The sequence below is a fragment of the Cryptomeria japonica genome, chromosome 7 (assembly GCF_030272615.1).
Source record: "Cryptomeria japonica chromosome 7, Sugi_1.0, whole genome shotgun sequence".
Lineage (NCBI taxonomy): Eukaryota > Viridiplantae > Streptophyta > Pinopsida > Cupressales > Cupressaceae > Cryptomeria > Cryptomeria japonica.
Genome location: NC_081411.1, coordinates 670,590,340 through 670,604,422, shown reverse-complemented (window position 1 = coordinate 670,604,422; position 14,083 = coordinate 670,590,340).

The following is a 14,083-nucleotide window of genomic DNA, read 5'->3' as shown; positions in this document are numbered from 1 at the left end:
GTACATATTGACTCTTCATACTCCTCTAGCCACTTGTGCTATCAAACTTGATTGAATTGGTCGAATCATTCCACCATAGCTCCATTGTTGTTCTCTTAATCTCTCCTTCACTTTGCAACATGAACAACGAAAGTGTAGATGTTAATGAGTTGGTCCCTATCCAATTATTTTGTTTATAGGAGCGCTAACCCTAAATGCTCGTTGTGACCTCTGTGGTCGGTGATCCTTGAGACCTCATTTTCACTCGTCCTTCGCCTTTCTTACCTGCCTATTCTTCTTGCTAAGCCTTTTTCTAGCCTTTTGTTTTCCAAGAGATTATTTGAAGTTTTTGAATATACTTGACCAAATCTCTTGAGGGGGCATATCATCTTTCTTAGAAAGGGTCAACCTATCATATTAGTGTGTTTGTTTTCTTTGAAACAATGCGACAAGCTGCATTGTCCCGAAGAGGGGAAAATGTAGATACCTAAGATTAGCCTAATTAAATAAATATTTAATTTATTTAATTAATTCAATAATTATTTTCTATCATTTCTCCATTTAAATAAAAAAATTTATTTATAATTGATTTAATTCACCCCACCTTTTCTATTAATTAAATAAATCTTTATTTATTTAACTAATTCATTATCTTTTTGCCTCCATGACACTTGTCATTATCTCTTAATTTACCTTTAAACATCTCTCTAGTATTTTCCTATTTTCTATACCTACCCTCTCATTTGAGCCGACCATTTATCCTTCCACTTCTTAATCCTTGCCCTCCATTTCTAGAGTGCTCTATATAAAATAGACCTTTTCCTCTCTCCTTTTGTATAGAATTCAAAGCATAAGCACCTACACTTTGTCAAATTGAAACCACAATCCTCTCTCTATTGAGCTCTTATGCACAATACAAATCTGAGAGCAACCAACATATCAAGCAAGATCAATGGAGATCAAACCCTAGGATCATGTTAAGGTAGATACATTTCTCTATTTTTTATTTGTATCATTTTAGGTTCTTCATTGATGCATGTTGGATTCATTGTAGAACTTGGTTTATGTGGTTGAATCAATTATAGGTTTTACAATATTTTAGTTTTTAATTCTAGAATAGAAAAGTACTATACTATAAATATAATAAATAATTTGGTGTACTCTTATAGTAATTTATTATTACGATGAAAGAATTCTCTCATTGAAGTTGAGCAACCTATTTTGTTACATCAATGGCTAAAAGTATCCAATATAAGATGCAAGATGATTAAATAAATCCAAGTTTTTTTTCTTTTTTACATCAATGGCTAAAAGTATCCAATATAAGATGCAAGATGATTAAATAAATCTAAATTGTTTTTTTTTTTTTAAGATAGATAGATACATCATGTTAGTGATATTTAAAAAATACTGTGTAAGATGAGTCTATTAAACTACATGGAAGCTAAGATAAGACAAAGATCGTCATAATGTGAGGAGAAAGAAACTTTTGTTCCATCAAACCTCTACAATGTTGCTCCATCCAAGGGAACCCACAAACTGACTTTTCCATCTACCATTGTGGATAAACATTGATATGAAAAAAGAGAAATGGTATGTGTTAAAAGTCTAGTCAGCTGATTAACTTCTTTCACTTGTTTTTTTCCTCCCTTTACTGTTCTCTCAAACATGTATGATTTAACTTTTTGCTGCTTCTTTCAATCTTTGTTTTCATCTATTTATTTATTGTTATCTCCAATCTACATTTTGCTGCCCGAGAATTGTTATATTTTTACTTCTATTAATAAATTTGAGGAATACAAATATGTCATACTCTTTTATTAGCAACATTATTTGTTGATGGCGGACAAGATCCTGACAGTGACATCTATCTCAATGATGAGACACACAATCTCTGGTGCCAAGTATGATGGCCATATACTTTCAAATGATAATCAATGTAAATTATCTCTTCTATCGATAGGAATAGGAACTCATAGAGGAAAAACAATATATTGTTATTGTGCTAGGAACGATGACATAAATTGCTGCCAACAATATATGAATGTTGAATGAGACAAATATTTTTTAATGCGACAAGAATCAACAAAGAAACTAACTGTGGAATAACTCACTTTAAATTAATAAGAGGCATACATTAAAACATAAAATGGAACTTAGATTAATCATTTTCAACTCTTTATTAAGATTAGGCAAGTCATAATACACTGGCCTGATCCTTTTCAAGTTACTGATCAACTTCCCAATTCTTGCTCAGCTTGACTCCTAGTTGATTCGAAACTTTGTTCTCTCTTATGTCTTGGCGCCTTTCTCTCCAGGTATCAATTACCCCTTTGCATATCTTTGATCTATTCTGGCATACAACTCTTCCCACTAATGTCATTATGTCTTCCACTACATCATTCATTCTCATATTCTTTGTCATGCTTTTTTTGTACTCTCAATTTCATCCCATCGGACCTCTTTATAGCCTCCCTCATTCTATTGTCTTTTCCCAACCGTAAGCCTCTTTCATTTGGCCTTCCACAACAATTTGGACTATCTCCTTCCTTCACTCCCACCAACCATCTTCTCATCCTCCATTTTCCCTTTTATTCCTTCATTCATTTTCTTCTTCTCAAATGAATTCCAAGATGTCTTCAACCATTCATCTCGTCTTCTTGAGGGCAACTAATACCAAAACTACTCCATTGAACTTTCCTCCTATTTTCCCATGTGGCAATAGGAGCTATGTTTTCCCAGACCAAATCTTCACTCAAGTGGGAATTAGTTTAAAGATTCACATAACTAAAACATAAACTTCAACGAGAATGCTTGAGGTGGATGCTCCTACATCAAACTTTTCATGAGACAAATAAGTCACATGCTCGTGTGCATGAGGGCATTAATAAAAAATTATCTACCTCTATTCTTTTCTTCCACTTCTTCCAAATTCGTTCTAGAACCATTAGCATACTTCTCCAATATTGTTGTACTATTTTTATTGCTCATTTCATAGCCATAATTCTCTAAAGATTCCTCACCCATTCAGCCACATATCAATCAATACAAATGATTGTAGAAATTAAATATGTCCACGACATAAAACTCATCCTCCTTGTGCGATTTTCCTTCAACCCCATCAAATTCATCCATAGTCTTATACAAATTTGCACTTACTATCTTATACTCTTCTTCTTCAATTAGCAACACCTCCCTCAACAAATCATTTTGGACTCCACCATTCACATCACAACCCAAAGTATCTTTACCAAAATCTACTACTTTCAATAGGTCGATTGAAAATGAAACATTGTCTCATAATTTTACCACTTCTTCTTTTACTCTATTAACTTCCTTGTCAACAATTGCACTCTTTATTTGTGTATCTTTTGGTGTTCCATTTGTCCTCACACTTTTTCCATCAAGCTTCTTTGTCCAGTACTTTTATATCACTAAAAATAGGGCCCACAAATCTTCCTCACTATTTTTATTTGCTCCTCCTCCTTTTAATTCCTTGTTTGAAATATATTTGCCATGCCTTTGTTTTTTTTTGTCCTCTTTAATCACTGTTGCTGCTACATCTACTTCTCAATTTTTTCCTATACTTTTTATTTTCTCTTCATTTTTTATCCCTTTGACAACCCATGCTTCTGTTGGCCTCTTTTTCTTTTCATTACTCTTATCCAACTTATTTTTTACACATTATATACTTTCCCTTAACAACTCATTTATTTTACCAACTTAGCACCTTGTATCCATGATTCTTGGCTCTTCTCTCTTTTAGCTTGCAAATCAACATTCTCATTTCAATATACATAACCAAAATAAGCATTTTTACTTCCATTTACCTGTGTAGTAACCCGTTGTTCAGATTTGCTTTCATTATTAACTTCATTGCTTGACAATTGTTCATTGTTGCATCTTTCTGTCCTTCCTCTTGACTTCTTGATACCCCACCTAAGGCTTCTCTCGTTTATCCTCTGCCTAGTTTTTTGGTACCCATTTGCTCCTTTTTAAACTTGTCAAATTACCATACACATATTTGTTAAAGTAGAGGCTTGCAAAAAACACAAATTAACAACTAAATAAAGATATCCAACATAAAGGCCTACAAATGCTCCTATTGATTGGTTTGTTATAATTATTATCCCAATATCATGAATTATCCTTTCAAGAAAAAGACAAAAATTGCTTCCCCAATTTTAGATTCACTCCTTTTCAATGATGTCAAAATGCACGGTCAGTTTGTACAATAATTAATTCAAAAGAAAAATCTACATGAATCTCGCCGTTGCATTCTACTACTAAATCACATATTGCTTATGTTTATTCAACTGCATATTTGAATTTGGTGATGGGAATATGTGGAAAGAAATGGTCGTGAGTGAAAAAGAAAAGAGGAAACTAAGAGGAAATTGTGAAGGTTGGAAAACCCACAAATGATTACACATACATTCACAATGTGATGTACTGTTAATATCATTTAGTAGCCACAATCTGATGATATTGAGGAAGACTTGGTAGTTGTCTCTCCAACACAATTTAGGGCTTCAGTAGGGTCATAAAACCATACGGTAAACAAATTTCAATGGTAAGATGGAAGATATTCCATATTTACAACATATTTCTCTTTAGTTTCAACTCTCTCACAATTGCCACATGACCTATTATAAAAACTTATTACTTTGGTCCAATGCTTTAGATTGCTTCACGGAATTAGTTTGTAACTCACATATTTAATTTTTTGAATTTCAATCTCTTTTAATATGTTAACTTAGTGATTTGTATCAAAGATTGACTATTACAATGAAGATTTGAAAAAACATATACTATATTTGCATTTCTAGGTTTCGCCACCTACATTTCCTCCATATTCCTCTTTAGATTTATTATTTTTGTCAAAATAAATATTTCACTAAAGGATTCAATGTGTAAAAGATTTTATTTTATTCAAAATTTGAATTTGAATGCTTCCACTCTTTGTAAAAGAGAATGTCTTATAGAGTAGCATTCATAATTACTTATATATTCTAAAAAAACAATTTATTTTAAAATATTTTTAAAGTTTCTTGTTCTTTCTTGACTATACCTATTTTATATCCAAGAAAATCAAATTTGTTCTACTTCTTTGGTAGTTTTAAAAAATGTTCACTTATTAGATTTTGATGTCTTGAGCTAGGTGTCAATTTTTAATCTAATAACTATCTTATCACATTAAAAAAATTTGGTGTCAATAATTAATGTACAAATTTCCTACTATTTGCCATTGATAGACCTTCTCTATAGTGGAAGAATAGATAACACTCTTCTCATCCAAAGACAACTATTCAATACAAAAATATTTAAAATAAATCTTTCTTCATACTCTCTAGTTTAAAATTGGACTAGTCAAATGCTAGTAAAAATTTGTTAGAGTAGAATCATAAATTAAAATAAACCTACTTTCCAACCTCATATTTATTCCGAAAGCGGCTATTCTCCACATAAAATAGCACGTCATACGTGGAGTATGGGCACGGGAATACATACATGGATTTGCATGGGCCCTGCGAGAAGTGCTAGAGTTTTCAGTGTGGACAAGAAAAATAACTAGAGGACCTTTCAATGTTAGCCTTTTCCGACAACTGGAAAGGAAGGACTCGATGCACTATGCGCGGGAATTTTCATGTGAAAATGTCTAGCTTGGCTACCATAATAGGGAAGGATGGTGGGAAGCTTATATTGGACAACTGTGTACAAAGCACATCATGTTAATTATGACCCAGGGTTTGTTTTTGGATGCTCCAAGTTTTAGGGAGAAAATCACCGGGTTTGATCACCGCATGAAAGAGCGGGGTTTATTTTTATCACACTGCAAAAAATAGGAATGGGAAAATGAGGGTGTTTTGCACCATGCGAGACAAGGTTGGAATTCGACGAGGGTTAGCAAAGAATTGGACAAAAAATCCAGCGAGTAAGGAACCCATCTTCTTATGTTACAATTTTAGTTATTCGTGGAATTTTTTTTATGTTTTCGGCCTCTAAAAGAGCATTTTTGGGTGGAACAAAGTATTCATATCTAATTTTAGCCAAAAACACACAGGGTTTTGTGCATTTGAATTTGGAGAAAATGAGGGTTTTTTTCACCATGCGAAAGGAGGTTGGATTCGATGAGGAATAGCGAATAATTCGACAGAGAAAAACTAGTAAGGGACCCATAGTTTAAATGCTGAAATTTTAGGTATTTGTGGAATTTTTTTACATTTTTGGCCTCTAAAAGGGCATTTTTGGGTGAAAGAAAGTATTCATATCTAATTTTGGCCAACAAAAAGGAGGGTTTTGTTTGTTCGAAATTTGAGAAAATGAGGGTTTTTGTCAGTACATGAAAAGAGGTTGGATTCAGTGAGGGTTAGCAAACAATTCAGTTATTCATGGAATTTTTTTAGGTTTTCTGCCTCTAAAAGGGTATTTTTGGGTGAAACAAAGAAGTCATATTTAATTTTGGCCAAAAACGTAGAGGGATTTGTGCATTTGATGTTCGAGGTGACAAAGAAAGGGTTCATCTTGATTGTATGCAATAGGGATGTTGGATTTCTTCGGCTAATCAAGTGAGTAAATATTCCCAACCCGAGTATGCTTCCCTAATTTACTATACTGTAGTTATATAACAGAATCCGCAAGTATAAAAAACCCTCGTATTTTCGAAAAAGATTAAATTGAGTGTGAAAAACCATAGTTTTTTTAATTGTGTTTTGAATTTACATTGTGTATTGTGGCATTTATGATAATTTAATTTATTTTAAATTAGGGAGTGTTTTAACAATTTCCACGTAAGATTTTGACAAGTGCAAAGTTAGAGTGCTCAAGTAGTACATCCTCTCTCATAACTAGCTACCAATTTTATAATAGACAACCTTGAATTATGATCATACTCTTTATATAAAAGGAAAGATATGTGCATTTAGTGCAATATTTAGAGGCATTACATATACTAAATCATGTAGCATATGTGCAATTTTATAATGTTTCGTTCAATACAACATTTATAGGCATCTTCCTGGTCATTAATCAAGTGCTAAAAACCAATAATTAAGGACCACATCTCATTAAGTTTCAGTTTCAGCCTCAGTTGCATTAAAATTATATTCTTTCTTGGCATGTTTCCTAGACATTAAGACAAGTCAAAGAGTCCTTAACTCCATCTAGTAAGGCCTACAATGAATTTGAGTAGAATGTCATGTTAAGATCTTATTGGTTCTAAAACATAAATTCTAAGAAAACAATAGACCCCCAATGCTAGTGCTATGAACCAACATTTAATGTAGTCATATAAATGATGTTCATTGTTTCCTTACCATCTTAAGAGAGACTAACTAAGTAAAACAATTATTCTCATATTTTCTTAACACCAACACATGATATCAATAATTCAAGAGCCCCAAGGGAGCAAGTATTTATTTTGTTCATGCCATGTTTCTTTTGCTTTGTCTCCTTAAGCTTTGACTTCATTTCATTGGGGAGGCTGAATCTTTCCGACTTTGTTGAAATAAGCCTCTGCTATAAAAATTGTTGAATACTCCATAAAAAAGGCTCTCTAAAACATAATGCAAGATTAGTGTTCCTTTCAACAAACAAGATTAACTTATAATGATGATGCTTATAAAAGAAATGACTAGAGGAAAAGAGTAGGTAGAGACAGTTCAAATGAAAAATGTTACCTTCATTCTTAGTTATAGATACAATCTCTATACCAGAGGCATTTAGGATCTTACATTTACCATTCTTGAGTTGTAAATCATAACCATTTTCATCCATCTATCCAACACTCAAAAGATTATGCTTTAAACCTTCAACATACAAGTTATTGTCAGTATTATGCTTACCATCAAAATAAATTGAACCTCTACTATGGATCATACAAGCTTTGTCATCTCCAAATCTCACTATTCCACCATCATGCCTTTTCATACCTACAAATTTCCTTTGATCACCGGTCATATGATGTGAACAATCACTATAAATCACCCATTCATGTTTCTCCTCAACTTTAGAAGCTAAAGTTTTCTCCTCAATAGTGTAGCTAGGTATCGGTCCATCTTCCTTAATGGCAAGAAATACAACTTCATCTCCTTCTAATTCTTCATCTATAATACCTCCATCAGTCGCATAATAGTAGTTCTTCTGGTTCCTATAATTATAGTTAGAATTACTTATCATACTTCTCATGCTTCTCATATCTATCATTTTTTTCATGCTTATCAAATTTATCATGCCTATCATACTTAGCCATTCTCTCTGGGAACCTAGAAGAAAAATGTCCTACCTTATTGCAATAAAAATATTTCAAAGACAATTCTCCATCATACTTACCGGCTCCTTTAGATAATCTTCGGGTAATCAATACTTCAAGCTCATCTATTTCTCTTTCTTTCTCTTCCATTTCTCTCATTTCTCTTTCATATCAGGATGGTCTTCTTTTTCTCAGGTTCATACTTCTCTTTTCTAGATACAGATGTTCTAAATGTTGTCTCACACTTTCCATGTGATTCACCAAATTCGTTCAGCTCAAATGCAACAATCTTTCCAACCAGCATATCTCTTGTCACAATAGTTACACTATTGATTTCATCGATAACAACTACCTTATGTTTATAAGAAAGAGGCAAAGATCTCACCACTTAAGAAACAATTGCATCCTCTTCAAGGTTCCAATTTAGCACATCTGATACCTAGGACAAGGTCATTCACCTTAGCCATAAAGGTATTTATGTTCTCATCTTCTGCCATCTTCAGCATCTCATATTTTTCTTTCAAACTCTACAACTTAGCAACTTTTACTTGTTTATCTCCTTCATACATGGTCTCAAGCTTCTCCTAGATCTCATGTGTGGTTTGTAGTCTCATTACATTTGTTATTTCTGAATTAGTCAGGGCACTCAGCAATGCTTCCTTCTCTCTAATGTTATTTTTAGCTTCCTTGATCTCATCAGTAGTAACTAGTCCATTAAGAGGAGCAGAATAAGCATTTTTTGTAATTTTCCAGTAATCCTCTCCAAGACATCTCAAGTGCACTTCCATCCAGTTCTTCCATATAACATAGTTACTACCATCAAATATCAGACTTTCCTTCTTAAAGATAACACTTCCACTTCCAAATACCATCCTGAATATCCTCAAGTGGTTGAGCTTCTTCTGGAGGATCTATCTCTAATATCAATTGTTGGCAAGAACAATGAGGGAAAACTAAGAGGGGGGGTGGTGAATTTATTTTCACCAGATCAACAAAATTAATCACAAAAAATAGATTTGATAAAATGCAACAATATCGAAGATAAGCAAGATGATAACACAACACATGACACCAACATTTTGACGTGGAAACATTGGTTAAGGGAAAAAACATGGTGGGAACTTATAAGCAGACTGATCCGGTAGAGATAGTTAATCTAGATGTTGTTATTGTTGGTGGAAAGGTGCAGGAACCTAAAAATCAGAACAATCAAAAGACTTTGAGGTATGCAATATTGAATCATTTATAAAATCATATTATTGGTGATAAAAATAAAGGTGGGATGACTAGAAGAAGGCTAGATGCTGAAGATGTATGTTTGATTTCTAAAGTTGAACCTAAATATGTTGTTGGCTTGTAAAGATGAAATTTGGATGAGAGATATTGAAGAATAATTAGTTCAGATTGAAAATAATAACACATCAGAGCTTGTGCCTAGACCTAAAGATAAGAATGTTATTGGTACTAAATGCGTATTTAGAAATAAATTGAATGAAGTTGATGAAGTTGTCAAAAATAAAGAAAGATTGGTATGCAAAGGATATTCATAGAAAGAAGGAATCGATTATGAGGAGACTTGTTCTCTGGTGGCCATACTTGAAGCTATTAGACTATTTCTTGCATATGATACTTGTAAAGATTTCAAGGTATATGAGATGGATGTCAAAGCTTCCTTTTTGAATGGTGATCTTGAGGAAGAAGTATATATTGAGAAACCTGATGGATTTTGATTATTAGATGAAGGAGATATGGTATGTAAACTGAAGAAAGCTCTTTATGGATTGAAACAAGCCCCTAGAGACTACTATGCTAGATTGGATAAGTATTTTCTAAAATTGGGATTTAATAAAGGGATTGTTGATAGTAATTTGCACGTTAAAATTGAAAGTGATAACATCTTGATTGTAGAAGTCTTTGTTGATGATATTATCTTTGGAGGTGATGATAACTTGAGCATGAAGTTTGTTGGTTATATGCAGAAGGAATTTGAGATATCTATCATAGTTGAGATGCAATTTCTCTTAGGTTTGCGAATTTCAGAGACAGGAAAAGGTATCTTTATATCTCATGCTAAATATATGAAGGAATTGCTGGAGAAGTTTGGGTTAGATAACTCTAAACCGGTTGAAACTTCTATGGTGATTGGCTACAAAATGTCTAAGAATGATGATTCTGCAAAATCTAATCAAAGTTTGTACAAGTCTATGGTTATTGGACTGCTATATCTTACTCAGAATAGACCAGACATTATGCATGTTATGTGCATGACTACTAGATATCAAGTTGATTCGAAATAGATCATCTCGATGTTGTTAAGAGGATATTCAGATACTTGAACAGAACTATGGATCATGGTTTATAGTATCCAAGGAACGATGGTTTCATGCTATGTGCTTACATTGATGCTGATTGGGTTTCTGATGTTGATGACAGGAAGAGTACCTCTGACGGTGCTTTCATTTTGGGCAAGAAATTGGTTTCATGGGATAGTAACAAACAAGATTCAGTGTCCTTATCTATTGTTGAAGCTGAGTACATTGTTGTTGTTGGTAGCTACACTAAGATGGTTTGGATGAAGCAAATGTTAAAGGATATTAGAGTTATCTATGATTAGCCTACTATCATATACTATGATAATTCTAGTACTATTAACATGTCAAAGAATTCAGTGCAACATTCAAAGACTAAGCATGTGTCCATCGAATATCATTTCTTGAGGGAGAAAGTCAATGCAGAGGAAGTTAAGTTGGAGTATGTATCTAGAAATGAACAAACTATTTATAGTTTCACTAAGCCTTTTCTTGAAGATACATTTGTCTATTTGAGAGACAAGTTAGAGGTATCCACCCCTCCTGATGAGAACTAGATGCATTGAGTTGCATCATTCTCGTGGACTTCATAGTCTTATCTCTTTATTTTAATTGATGAGTTGGTGTTGCTCCTCTAGTGGAGCAGTCTTGTTATGTGTTTTATGGCAGAGTTTAGTTTTCTGTTTTGAGATATTTGGCATTTCTATCAAAGGGGGAAGAAAAGCATGTGAAAAAATGTTTTATCTGCTTGATCTTAGGGGGATTTTGTTGGAGTTAATTTCTTTCTTTGCATTGATTTTTTTTTACATTGATATGTTGTCATCAATTCCAAAGGGGGAGATTGTTGGAAATTATTGATACTAGGATATGTTGTTGTCATTGATGTCAACATATTCTTGCTTCGGTGATTGTAGATTGGCTATTTGGGATTATGGTTTGGTTTATGAAATATTTCTTGTATCACTATATTCTTTTGTATTGGTCTGTGATCCGGGAAGCTTAATTGATCATATCAGATGATCCAAGTTTGTAGTTTGTTTATGTGATCAGTACTTTATAGAGTTCATTATTTCCTCTGGTATATTCCAGTTTGATCAGTGCTTTATAGAGTTCATTATTTCCTCTGGTATATTCCAGTGTGATCATATCTTTTTCTAAGATTTTGGCATATTGTTTGGGATGTTCTTGTGCATTTTTATTTTAGATGGTTCATGATTTGGTGCTCCATAAGTTATCTTTCTTCATGACAATTGCTACTATTTGAGTACTCTTGAGTTTCAAACATTGATAGATGAAGATTTGATAAGTGGTATTGGTGCAGCTCTTTCTAATGGTTATAATGTGCTTGTCCGTATTGATCATTGTACAATTTTTTTTGTGATTTTGGTTAATTGGTGATGTTCTTCATGTTATGCAGTTTTCTTGGTGGTGTAGCATGTTGCAATTAATCTTTGTGTAATTTTTAGTGGTGTTGCGTGTTTGGAGATTTGGTTTAGGACCATGTTATGTCATGTAAATCATTATTTTGGTTAGGTGGTCAATCTTTGTATTGTGTAATGTAATTTTGTAATGGTGAGTTAAGGGTTTAGTCAACCTTTTTGGCAAGGTTGATGAATTGTATAAATAGGTGATATTTTCATGTAATTTAGGTATCAAGGTTGTGTCTACATTATCAGAGAGTGGTGTATGTGTGATCAAGTGATTCATCCTTCTAAATTTTGATTGAGTAGAGTTTGGTGCGGAAAACTAGACATTGTGCTTAACTGAAACTATCATCAAGCATTTGGAGATGCTATTATTGCAGTTCATTCCTTCTGAATTTTAGTCCAAATCTTATTGTAAGTCGGTGAGACTTCCTCGAGGGTTGTAGACTACTAGGTCATTATATTTTGAGCAGTGAGCTTGTGCCTGAATGCATGTGCATTCCCCATTATAATATTTTGACATAGTACTACAGATTATCATCTTATTGTGGGTAGGTTCCCACCATGGTTTTTCCCTTAACTGGGTTTTCCATGTCAAAATCTTGGTGATATGTGTTGTGTTATCATCTTGCTTATTTTTTTTATTGATGCAATTTATCAAATCTATTTTTGTGATTAAGTTTGTTGATCTGGTGAAAACTGAATCACCCCCCTGTTAGTTTTCCCTCATTGTTGTTGCCAACATGGAAAACCTTTGTGTTTTCAAAAAGAAATAAAATTTGAAATGGAACACAAAGTAGACAGATAGACTGAGAAAATTTGAAAAGTTTCAAAAATAATTTCACTCATTTAAAAACCTCAGTCTGCTCCCCATACAACGTGGACATTGATTTTCAATAGTCATGTTCTTTTTTAACTTGAATATGAATCAAATTTTGCATGTAGGATAACCAACCATGTTGTCCAACCCCTAGAAACAAAGTTTTTAGTTTGTATGATTGCAAGAACAGTTTTAGTTCCCAATAGGAGAGATGGGCTGAAGCTATTCTTAATCAAAGTTAGGCCAAACTATTCTTGATCAAAGATCATATAAAAACTTTAAAATCGCATTCCACAAGTCATGTTCTGCCAAACCCACAGCTTGAGTTGCATTTCTCGCCTTCTAGACTGTGCATGCCGAATAGAGACATAGTTTTGGCTTCCGCTAGTGTGAGATCTTCATCAAAATGGCACCACGACATGGAGGAGGTTGAAGAGTTATGTATTTTTGTTTTTTTACTCTAAAATTTTGTTTAAAATGTGGATTAAACTTGGTATTTAAATTAAAAGTTATTTTAAATTTCAGGAATTCAAAATCCTTCTAAAAATATTAAAAACCCAACACCACCTCCTCATGAAGAGCATCCTTAAGAAGAGGCACAACCAACCCCTCCCCCAATTCCTATACATCCCCTAGGAACACAAGAAAAGATATTAGGGCAAATTGAAAACAAGAAAAAACAACTTGAGGAGTTGATAAATAGGCTTAAAGATCCTAACTCCAAATGTCTCATAGAACAAGCCTTGCAGATTCACTGCAATCTATTGTGGCCCATGTAGGTTTAGTGAGTGGTGAAATTAATATGTTGTACAACAAAAGAGAAGAACGAAAACAATTTTATGCAATCAACCTATCATATGCCGCAATAAAGTAAAAGAAAATAAACAAAGTTGACCCGTGTGCACTTTTCACGGACCCTAAAGCCAACCAACCGTTACACTCTAGATGTAGGAGGTTACATATCCATTGGTGCCGCCACGAAGGGATAAGGAATAAATTTTGGTATAGTTGGTGGATTTATTTTTGAGTAGCCACTAAGTAATAATCATTATGTCCCTCATTACTTTTGGAGGAAACTCTATTGTGAGTTTGTCCTCAATGAGATCCCTAACTATTTTGACTACCTAAATTTTTAAGGTAGGGGTGGGGGATTTTTACATGATAGAGGAGGGGTACAACATGACCCAAACCTCACATTGAGACCCTTGGGTAGACCATAGGTGGAGCACATGACTATTCCTTCTATTGTGAAGGACATTGTTGAGGTGGATACTATAGAGTCGATTAGCTCATTGATGAG